At 43.9% G+C, this 12584-nt stretch overlaps 1 protein-coding gene across 1 annotated transcript in view; it reads left to right on the top strand.

Annotated features, from left to right (window-relative positions):
- Nucleotides 1–12584, top strand: part of LOC122800905 (putative serine protease K12H4.7) — a gene marked incomplete in the record, with an annotated part of 685243 nt that overhangs the window by 393303 nt on the left and 279356 nt on the right.

Below are 12584 nucleotides of genomic sequence, written 5' to 3' on the forward strand. Positions count from 1 at the left end.
GAATGAACAAACTTCATCCAGGACAGTCCTCCACTCCTACCCAGTCAGCTTCCAACCATGAATCCCCAGAGGATATTGCAAATACCTTCAGTAGTTTCTTCACAGATGCTATCCAATCCCTAGCCAGCCAACTGGCACACAGCTGCTCCAACCCAAATTCTGTCACCGCCAATACCACATTCTCCTTTAGCTTTCAGCCTGTTTCTAAATCACTTATCAGATCTCTAAAGAAATTAAAACCAACTACTCTAGCTGATCTCCTCCCACCAGTGTATCTGCAAAAAGCAACAGATGCCACAGCATACCCCATCTCCATCATAATCAACAGAACCTTATCTGAAGCTACCATCCCCTCCAATTGGAAAATATCTCATGTAATACCATTCCATAAAGGAGGCAACTCCTTCGAACTGTCAAACTTTAGACCCATAGCTATTCTGTCATTATTGGCTAAAATTATGGAGAAGTGTCCATAAACAACGTATGCATTATCTTACCCAGAATAAGCTGTTGACTAACTCTCCGCACAGTTTTAGGCCACACCACAGTACCACCTCAGCCCTCCTATCCTTCTCTAACATCATAAATCATAACTGAAATAGCAAGCTTTCCTCAGCCCTCTTTTTAGTTCTCTCCAAGGCCTTTGATATGGTCAACCACCGAATACTCAGGCACATCCTTAAGACATTCTCACTAAATAGCCATGTGCTTCAGTGGTTCCAATCTTACCTGTTTGGTAGACAACAAGCCGTCCTATGGCAGGACAAACTATCAACCCCTCTACCTGTCACCCTAGGTGTCACTAGGGCTCCATACTAGAACCCCTTCTTTTCTGTCTTTATTAATGACCTTCCCACTGTCATCCTACCTGTAGCCACTATGCATATGACTCCACCTTGAATTGTTCAACTACCTCCCCGAAAGATCTAATGACTAACCCAGAATACTTTCAATATAGATGAAAACTGGCTCCGTCAGCTGATATTAAACCCTAACAAAACAAAGTTGCTTCTTTTCTCCCCCACTTGTAAGTCTTCCTCACTACTCTTTGCCATAAAATCTAATAATGGTACCATTATCTCCCCAGATGCACAAACCAAACTCTTGGGCATCACAATAGACAACACCCTCAGATTTGATATCCATGTCAGTCAAACTATCAAAACCGTTGACAAAAAACTTGCCTGCCTGTATAACATCAAACCTTTCCTTACTCCATTTGCTAGGACTGCTATTGCTCATTCCCATCTACTCTCCACTCTTCTCTATGCCTCTCCTCTAGTCACTAATTTGAACAAATCTGCTCTTGGCAAACTCTCCAGCTGTTATAACCATAGTGCAAGATTTGCAACAGGCACAGCCTATAGGACCCACCACTGTCGCAACCTAAATCTTTTGGGGTGGCTAGAATGGCCTAGCCTACTTCATTGCAAACAGCTTATAATTGCCCATAAAGTTCTCAACCACCCTGATAATACTCCTGCACTTAAAAAATATCATCATCCCTTATAGCAACCTGAGGTCATTTCGCTCGTCTAATAAACTACTGGTTCAAACATCCAAAATCAACAACTCGGGGAACTCTGTTTGCTAACTCTGTTGGCAAAACTTTGAACTCTCTTCCTGCTGATCTTGCTCTTGAACCCTCTTACTCTGTTCAAAAAAAGCCTCAAGCTATACTTTAAAACCACTGGCTGTGTCCTTGTTCAAAACCCGACTAGATCCTCCTCTATAGTCTGTAATCATGTTACATTGCCTAGTCAATTTGTCAACACTGTTTTAAAAAATGTATATTACCTGCTTGCTCAGCTGGAACCTGTAAACTGTGTGTAACTTAGAATTATTTTGTGATTTTTATGTATGTACTACCTTGGACCTTTTTTCCCTGGGCCTCCGCTGAAAATGGGCATGTATCCAGTCGGACTATCCTGGTCAAGAAATGTAAAATAAAATAAAATAAAATAAAAATAAAGTAAATAAATAGCCACACTTGATAGTGTTCAGCCAAGAAGTATTACCAACAAAATAAGTGAATTCCATGCAGCACTAGTGCTGTACTCCCCAGACATAGCAATCATAACTGGGACTTGGTTAAAACCCCATATAAAAGATGAAATTGTGCCAAAGGGCTTACAACATCATTAGACGTAATAGGCCCCACAAACTTGGTGGAGGTATCGCAGTCCTGTTTAAAGACTTCCTCAAACTGACCCTACTAAACTACTCCCCGCAGATCTCCCCAACTCCGAAATATTAACTGCACACCTCGAAATCAAACCCACAAAGCTATTACAATCTCAGCTACTTATCTATCTCTAGACAAAACATGCCCCTCATAGAAAACCTCCTTTAATAGGCATTTACTAACTTTACCCGGGAGGCCATGCTAAGAGATTTTAACCTTGATTGGCTTACATGCTCCTCTGATAGTTCATCTAATTTCCTTAACCTCTAATTTCTCTCAAACTATTAATGTTGATGAGGAGAAATTAATCGTAGGAACTAAACAGCCTATAATTTCAAAGTACCTTGCTAAGGTAAGGGAAGGGAAGACAGCTCTTGTACTTTACAAAAAAAAAGCACAAAACCAGGCATGTCCAAGGGTCAGCTTCCAGTGATTTCTCCTGTCCACCTGGTGATTCAGGGCATACTGGGGCAATGCAGCAATTGTCTCATGTACAGACAACCGCTCCTCCTACCACCCGACACTACAACCTGCAACAGTTGCACTTACATAACCAAACTGGAAGCAAGGCTCTCTCCACCCAAGACTGTGCTAGACAGTCAAGAGGAAAAGATTAATACCCACACTACACCTCAAGCAACACATAGCCCTTCTAAACCCACACCACCAACACCCACACATAGCAACACTAAACCCACATATGTGGAGGCCCTTAACATTAACCTGCCCAAGCAACTAGGACCTCTGAAGCTGAAATGCAAACAAACACCAGTCACAAACAAAGTGTCACTTAGCTCACAACACCAGTGTGCCACCCAACAACAGCCCCTAAGGCAAGACAACGTGCCAAACACTTTAGTCATGGGTGACTCTATAGTCAGGCACACTGATATCCCACTCACCAGGCTGAACAAGGAGAAAATTAGTTAGCTGCCTGTCTGGTGCCAGGATCCACCACATAACGCATGCACTCAAGTCACACCACAACAAGTACAAATATGACTGTCATTGTCCATGTTGGCGTGAATGAGATGCACCTCCCTGGAATACATGGAGACATGGAAGAGCTCTCGGATCATGTGGCCCAGGCAGGTATGACCCTAGGCCCTGAGTAGCATCCTGCCTTTGCCCAGAATGATACCACAGTACAAGGAGAAAATGATTGACTTCAAAAATTGGCTAAGCTTCTGGTGTCATTCAAAGGGGATCCAGTATCTGTCTGCCTGGGATGACATGATTGACAGATCATGATGCTTTGCCAGAGATGTTCTGCACCTGTCGCCCCTGGGATTCATGTTGCTGGCTAAAACACTTGCCACCCATATAGTGCATTTTTTAGGCAAGTTCAAAGGACAAAACCACCACTTTAACGGGTACAAGCATGGAAAATCTGAAGGTAATGCTACTCAATGCTAGAAGTCTAAACCTCAAAATGCACACTGTCGAGGCCCTCTTAAAAATGGAGAACATAGATATCTGTGCAGTAACTGAGACCTGGTTCAAGGCTCCAGAGAGCACCCCTGCGATACCAGGCTACAACTCTTACCACATACCACACTTCGGCCACCAAACCAGGACCAAAACACTAAAGGTGGAGGAGTGTCCATATTCACAACACCAGGCTAGTTGCCCAACACAGTGCGTCTGAAATTCTCCAGGTGCAACTAACTCTAGGTAAGACTGCAATCCAAATTGTAGCTTGCTACAGATCCCCCACCATGCCCCAAGATTCTCACTACACCTTTCTAAACATACTGGAAAATATTAAGATACAACCAAACACCCTAATACTGGTTGATTTCAACTACTCTGCCATTAACTTGTGTACCAACACCTTTGCCCAACAACTCTACTACTCCTTAGTCCCACCAGGGGCTCCAGTATCCTAGATCTGGTCATTACCAACATGGAAAATCAATGCTCCACATCTATGGTCACCCCCTTGTTGGTCAGGTCTGACTATAAGCTAATCACCCTTGACATTCAAATCCCACCCCCCACCCCCACCCCCCAGTAAGGAAACCTCCGTAAAATCTTCTCCAAAGCCAACTTCATGCTACTCAGAAATGAAAACCTTCATGACACCCATGCAGATGGGAACTGAAAGTTCGACTGCTGAATCCTACACTAAGGCACTGTATGAGCACATCTACTCGTGCATGAGTCGTGCCATCCCCAATAGAACCAAGACATTCTCCTCCAAATAAAGGAAGCCAGTCTGGTGGTCCCTTGCCATAAACGGACTTTACAACTAAAGGAAGAAACCATTGCAGAAAATTGGAAAATCCCAGGATGCAAAAAACTCCCTTACCAGCTTCAGTAAGAAGGTGAGATCCCTCTTAAAATCCTCCAAAGCTAGTTACGAAAATAAAATTGCCAATGATTCCAAAGACAACCACAAGCCGTTCTATAGCTAAGTCAAGAATATAAATGGCAATGCTCAGATATGCTATGAGCTATAACAGAATGGCATTAAATATACTGATCCCAAGGATATTGCCAATGTCCTGGCAGATTGATTCAGTGCAAACTCCCCCCCCCCCCCCACTCCCTAAAAGGCCAATCTCAATACCTAAAGATTGCCAAATTCCAGTAATGGCAAAGCAGGTAAAAAAACGCACACTCCAAAGCTAAGAATACAGCATCCATGGGACCAGATGACATCCCAGGCTGTGTACTGCATGAACTACAAAATGAACTGGCACCTCACCTAAGTGTCATGTTTAATCATTGCCTCAGCTCAGGCTTTGTGCCCACTGAGTGGCGCACAGCTACAGTTATCCCACTCCACAAGGAGGGATCCATCTTGGATCCCGGGAACTACTGCCCCATCAGTTTGACAAGCCTGATCTGCAAGGCCATGGAACATATCATGGAACTTATAAACAAAGACCTTGACAACCTTCACACACTGGACCCCATGTAGTTTGGGTTTGTGAAGGGCCGATCTTGTCTCCTGAACGTGATTGACCTCTTCGAACTCCAGAGCCATGGGCAAAGGTAAGGTGGTCCACAGCCTATCTGGACCTCGCTAAGGCCTTCGACACCACCCCCCACCCTGGAATAGTAGATAAACCTACTAAGCTGGGCATTAATCCCTCTGTCACTCAGTGGGTTGTCAACTGGCTTACTGACGGAACTCCCACACTGTAAAAGTAGCAGACTCCAAATCCAGCTCCAGACAAGTGGAGTACCTCTGGGTTCAGTCCTGGGACCGCTCTTGTTTGGCATCTATTTTTCTGAAGTACAGGCCAACACTAAGGGACTCTGGCTAACAAAGTTTGCAGATGACTGCAAATTGGGAGCCATTCTTGAATCCTCAAATGATGTGGATATTCTACAAAAGGGCTTTACAGAAACTGATGCTTGATGCTGAAGCTCAATGCCAAGAAATGTATAGTTATCCCCTTTAGGGAAAAAACGTGTACCCATGAATTACCACATAGGTATCAGTACACTAAACACCGAAAATGTGATGAGACTTGGACACAGGTGGACAGTGGTCTCATATATGATAACCATATCGCCACAACAGTCAGGAAAGCCTTCTATGTGGCACACCTAATCACCAAGGGCTTTTATCCAGAAAAAAGGAGGTCATTGTCCCACTGTACTCATCCCTGATTAGACCCATTATAGAATCCAATGCCCCATTTGGTATGTACTTCTCAAGACATCAACAACTGGAAAGGTCACAGAAATACCTCACTAAAAAGTCACAGGCCTAAAGTAGATGCCCTATGCTGACTGTCTAAAAAAAAAAAAAAAAAACTCCACCTATATTCTGTCACATTTAGTCTACTCAGAGGCAATCTCTGCTTAACATACAAAGCCATGTCAAGCACAGAGCTGTTAGACATGCTGTACTTAAAGAAATCCCAGTCCCTCAGACGCACACTCCATGGATCTAAACCTTGTTATCGCAATGAACAAAACATGCTGAGGGGATAGGTTCCTGACCCAGAGACTCCCCAGACTCCGGAATAGACTGCCCATACATGTCAAGCAGAGTGCCCCTTTGACCCTCTTCAAAATGAACCTTGATTGGATGGGAGATAGGAAATTCACCCCGGGTATCACGTCAGTCGCCCTGCTTTGACAGAGGTCCAGGGAAGTAAATACTGTGGGAAGAAATAGCCAGGGAATTGTTATGGCTAGGCTTGTATAGGCCCTAAGGCCGATAGCCTAGTACCAACCTATGAACTCTCCCACTCGCATAGATGAACATTACCAAAAAAAAATCTTTATTTGGTACTAACTAATAAACCCAGTCTTACCAAGCAGGCTGCCTTCCAGACTCGCTTGGTGACTACTCCCCAACCTTTATTCTCAGGAAACATGTTCACACACCTAACACTATATAAGCAGCAAAAATAAACGTTTCCACCTCAATGTTCACCTCCTTATTACAACAATTTGACTGGTCACCTTTAAAGCACCTCCAATTAGACCTCGCCATACAGAACTTTAATACATTCTGGACATACTGAACAACCTAGCTCCCTTAAAAAAAAAAATATGCACCTCACCTAAATACCTTGGCTTACAAAAGAAGCTAAATCACTACTTAAAGGGACAGGGCCTGGCTGCACTACCAGTGTACCAATGACAGAGTTCCTCACATCCTATCAGATTTCCTATAAGAAATCAGTGTAAGAAACAAGTAAAGCAGGACAAAAAATATACTTTCAAACTTGCCAACAAAATATCACAATACCCCCAAATTTTGTCACTGTATAAACTCTCTGCTTAACCATGGGACCCACTACATCAGCACCCTCAACCAGCAACTCCTCACACTGTATAGCAACACAATTTAACTCCCACTTTATTAACTCTATTACTTCCCTCATAAGTAATAATTCCAACGCACCCCTAACAGTACCAAACTCCACAACTTCCAATCCCAACTCATTCTACAGTAAACCCATTCAAACCAGCCACATAAAGCTCCTTACCAAACTAAAACCCAGTTGATTCACTGCCACTCACCTCTCCAATGAATTCCTAAAACTAGTTCCCAACACAGTCTCCTGCTCAATGTCAGTCTTCATTAACCATTCCATCACTGAACAGTATGTCCCTCTAGTCAGGAAGATATTGCATATCATTCCCCTTCACAAAGGTGGCCCCTCCACAGACTTAAACCTACCAACCCATTACCATTCTCTCCCGTAATCAAAATCTTAGGAAAGTGCATTCATCAGCAACTCCTTGACCACTTCTTAAACAGCCTTTTATCCAGCTCGCATGGCTTCCATTCCAAGCACAGCACTATTACCGCTATTTCACCAACACTGTAAACCTCCTAAAAAATGAAGGCCAGCTAGTCCCATCTGTCTGTGTCCAAAGCCTTTGATACTGTATCCCACCAAATTCTTCTAAATACGTTGGCCAAGTATATAACCTCAGCCTAGTATCCCTATATTGTATATGTATAAAGGCAAGAGGTAGCAGATACTTAGATATTTCTTCCTAAAGCTGTTCAAAACCTTACTTGTCTTTGCAGGGGTGCAGAATTAGGTACCAACTTTGACTAGCCACTATTTTGTGCATCAGAGTCTAAAAAGTTGTTTTTTAACACCATTATTGAATCATCTCTTGCATTTATATGAAAGCAATCCATCCATATTAACAAGTTACATACATTTACAAACATTATACATCCATATATTGTTTCATATCCTATATTCTAAGCAGCATTATATAAATTATTCAATTCCTGCCTTCTCTTAAGCCTCATTCCTCCTCCAAAACATTTTTCTGCATGTAGCAAATCCAAACCAGCCCATAAGTTGAAAATGTTGAAATACAGGTGCCCAGTAGGAACGTAGCTGGAATAAAGAATCTGAACCACAACAAAGTAAAATCTTCTTTTTTTAATACAAAATGGTGAGCACTTTCGCAATGGTAACCATTGCTTCATCAGACAGTTCATTCAAACAGCACTTAAATACTTTAATTCATTACTAGAACAATCAATCCTACCACTCAGTTAATTCAGAAATCAATTATTATGGTTACGTTTTTCCCTTAGTTAATTGCTGAAGTCAGAAAAACTCTGTTTAAAAACCACATGCACGAAATGTAAAGACAAAACATGTGGATGTATTTTATTTATATTTATCCACGTTTTTGTCTTTACATTTTATTTTGTCGTGGTTCAGCTTCTTTATTCCAGCTATCTTCCCTACCTGGCACCTCTTTCAGCATTTTTCTGCATGTATTGTTTCCACAATTTCCATATTTTCTATAAAATTTACTCCTACCCTTTTCTTAAGATCCCACTTCCTGTTCTTTTGTCATGTTAATTTTTTTTAAAGGATAGTGTTAGATTTTGATTTCCACTTTCCAGTAATCATTTTTTGGCAGTTGCCTGACTTAAGCTTAACAATGCCTTACTACATCTAAGCAAGCTAGATCATGTATCCCAGCTCAAAAAAATAATTTCCTTAGTTGTAATCATTAGCTTGCCAAGTATTCCTGAAAGAGTACTCTGGGAAATTTTTAGTGGCTGTCAACTCATTACACTCCCAAAACATACGATCTGATGTCTGTCTCATTCTGCTTCATGTATAGGTCTTGGATGCATATCTCTGATCTAGCTCTGCCACCTCCCACAGACTAGAATTTCCAGGCTTAAACTCCTCCCCTACCCGTAAACCTCTACATCTCGCTCAACCGCCTCAGATCTCGTTTATTGCCAGTGTGTCCAGACGCGTCTTCCAGGCTCAGCGAAGTTTCTGCTTACTTTCTTATTACTATCGTGTTTAAAGTTAACTAGTTTAATTATTGTGATTTATTTTCTCTCTAGTGTTTAGTCTCTCCCTGCATGTTTTTTGAGGTGCATTAGTCTTCCTCTCCCCTTTCTTTCAGGCTTTGGCCCTTCTTTCTCCCTCTCTCCTTCTTAGTTGACTAGTGACACATTGCTATTGTAGTTGTGTAGTGGTTAATTGTAGTTTTATTTTGTAATTGTAGTTGTGGTTATCTTAATTGCTAGTTAATATTGCTGTTTAGTCAGTAATGGAAAAACTAACTGGCTTTAAAAGATGCTCCAAGTGTGACAGGAAAATACAGCACTTGGATGCTTATGATCATTGTGTGTATTGCCTGAGGTCTGTTCATTTGGATACCCCTTGTAGCATTTGCATGGGGTTTAATCCCAGATCAATACAGAAAAGGAAGAACAAGCTTATCCTGAATGGTCTTTATTTGCCCCTTCTCCAGGGGCTCAACCCCCCCCCAGCTCTCTCTGCTCTGAGGCTAAGAAAAGGTGCCCCAAGGAGCCTAGGGCATCTTCGGAGCCACCTGCAAAGGCTCCAAAGACTTCAGATCCAACCATGCCAGTGCAGAGGCTTGTCTCTGCTGCATTGGATCCGATTGACTTGATGGCTCCGAGTGAGACTTCCACTTCTGCCACAGCCTTGCAGCCAAAGTCCTTGGATCTGAGCGGTCTGCTTTGGATCTGCAAGTTTCTAGATCTGCAAAAGTATTCTAGGTCTCAAGGGAGATCTGTCGCTTCGGTCTCGCCCACACTACCTTCCAAGAGCTTACAGACTCCCAGGCATTCCCATCCATCTTCGGTGCCTTCCTGCAGTTCCTCTCTAACCTTCTATCTTGACATGGACAGGATGGTTAGATCCATAATCAAGGCTTAGATTCAGATGGGGGTTCTTTCTTTGTCCTCTCGTGGATCTGAGCCTGCCCAACCTGCAAACTATTCTCCTTCTCCAGTCCAACTCGTGGTTTTGGTGCCCCAAGACAGTAGTCTCCTGAGGGATTCTGGGTCGGATCAGAGGGCCTTTGCTTCCTGTACTCCCAACAGCTGCCTTGACTGCCTCTGCTCCAAGGTCCTCTGATCAGAATGCATCCCAGATCTGGGATGTCATGGCCGGATCAGAGGGGAGAGCACTCCACTGCTCTGTGATCAGTCCCTTCCCTCAGTTTTGTTCCTCGACAACACAGGTTCAGTTCTGTCTGGGAGCCGGAGTTCTGCTAGGCTGTCTCCTTCTTCCTTGGCAGCTTCGGCTCCGGGAGAGCTTGGCAGTATCTCTCTGGGATCCTCTGCGTTTCTGTGGTCTGGGAGCCTTGGTTTTTCAGATGTTGGAAAAGGTGTTCTGTCAGTCTTGGACCCCTCAGGTGCTGCTCCACACCCTGTTCCTCCTCTTGATTATGGTCTAGGATCTACCACTCTTGCCCAGGGTCAGCCCATCTCACAGCACCTCCAAACAGTTCCACCTGAGGTGGTCCTTTCCTCTTCCGACTCCTCCCCTGAGTATCCTATGGAGGACATTCCAAAGAAGAGGACATGCAAAAGGAGGCACATGGACTCCACTATGGAGTCCCTCACTGAAGATAGATTACGATGAGGGAGAGGCATCCCCCAAAATGCCACCAGACTGTCCATTTTGCAGAGATATTAGAGATTTTAAAGGTAAAGGGTGGCTGGACTTCCAAACCCGCCACTTCAGAGGAATCTGTATTCCCGGTGGCCTTTAGGATGGGATCATCTACATCTTGGGGTGGTCCCCCTGATGGATGCGATCACTGACCTGGTCGCCAGTTAGGCCTGGAAGGAGGTGGACACAATAGAACCAGTTCCTAAATGCCCAGATAAGATACCCCCCCCGAGGACTGCGCTTTCCTGAGTAAGGGTATTCCCATTGACACTATGGTGTTAGCCACTACCAAGAAGGCTCTCACCCAGCAGAGCTCCACTGTCCAGAGTGATGGACAAGTTTGGGAAGCACACTTATGCCTCAGTGACTTTTTTTGCTGAGGGCACTCAATTACTTGGAACACTTTACTCTCCTTCAGAGAGACTTGACCAAGGAACTTTGACCAAGGAACTCTGATTCCGTGGTGAAGTATATGCCCAAGAGGGAGTTTGACAAAATTTCCCCTAAGCTAGTCACACTTCTGTAGCCAACTTCTTCATGAGGCTTATTTCACACTAACTGGAGGGCTCTTCTAGAGCAGCCTGCACTGGCATCGCAATGCACCATCATGCTTGGATGCGGCTTTTTTATTTTGCGGAGCTCTTTAAGGCATTTGTCAAACCCCCCTATTTGGTTCTTCACTGTTTGGACCATCTGTTAAGGATACTCTGACCCGCTGGAAGCAAGAAAGCAAGACCTTGTCTGGCATAGGAATCAAGTTTTCTGTCTCACAACAAATCTACTCTAGGAATAAACGGGGTGCTAAAAAAACTTAAGGTTCTTTGCCTCACCAAGGAGAAGAGTCCTGCAGAGGCAGTGGGGGCCTGCAGAACCACAGGTCAAGGGAATCTTTTCCTGATGAGCCATTTCAGCTCTCCTGAAGCGATGCTTGTCTGTCCTGCTCTGGAGGCAGTCGGGGGTCATTTTTCTCTGTACCCAAGCACCTGGGCCCAAATTGCGTCAAACACTTGGGTGCAAAAAATATCCAGAGGCTACTACATTCCCTTTTCCCTTCCTCCTCCAGATGTTCTGAAAACATCACTACCCAACGTTACAGGTAGTCAGACTTGGCAGTGGCCGAAATTGCAGCATTGCTACAGAGAAGTCATCCAAGAGGCCCCAACCGATCAGAAAAGCTTCAGAACTTGCTCTTTTCTTTTTGGTGCCAAAGAAAATGGGGGACCTGTTCTCCATTCTGGACTTGAGCAATCTGAGTTTGTTCATGAAGACAAAGTTCCAGATGGTGACTGTATAGTCCATACTCCCATTGCTGAGGAAGGATGCTTGTTGGATTTCAAGGATGTGTACTATCACATAAAAATACAGGCACTCCAGAAGTCATCTGTGCTTCTATCTGGGAGCCAATCCCTTCCAATTTTGCCCCTTGGTCTCACCATAGCCCCTGGGTGACTACCAAGTGCATGGCAGAGGCTGCAGCTCGTCTGCGACCTGTAAAGGTTTCAGGTATTCCCGTATCTGGATGATTGGCTCCTGAGTGCTCCCACTCAGTGTCAACTTTCAGGCCAGGGATTCTCTTCATTTGCATCATTTTTTAGGCATCAGTATAAATGTGGACAAGTTGCACCCAATGCCGGTTCAGAACCTCTAGTTCCTTGGGGTACATCTGAACACTTCTACTCAAATAGCTGCTTTGCCCCAACATCACAGCAACACTTTGAAGTCCCAAGCTCAAGCTATTCTGCTTTCTCCATCTCCTTCAGCCAGGCTAATTCTAAGAGCTCTAGGATCTATGGCTGCTGCCATTCTTTTGGTTCCACTGGCAAAGTACTATATGTGCATTCTCCAATGGACACTGTTCGTTGGTCCATTCTATATCATCCCCTATCTGCTCCTATCAGGTTGACCAATGTTTGCAGGTCCCATCTAAGGTGGTGAATTCAAGCAAATCTTAAAATCTGCAGACTGTGCATTCTTCCCTTACCCTCTGCCACTGTGACCAT

Source organism: Protopterus annectens, chromosome 4.part1, assembly GCF_019279795.1.
Source record: "Protopterus annectens isolate FY-2018-M chromosome 4.part1, PAN1.0, whole genome shotgun sequence".
NCBI classification, from domain to species: Eukaryota; Metazoa; Chordata; order Ceratodontiformes; family Protopteridae; genus Protopterus; species Protopterus annectens.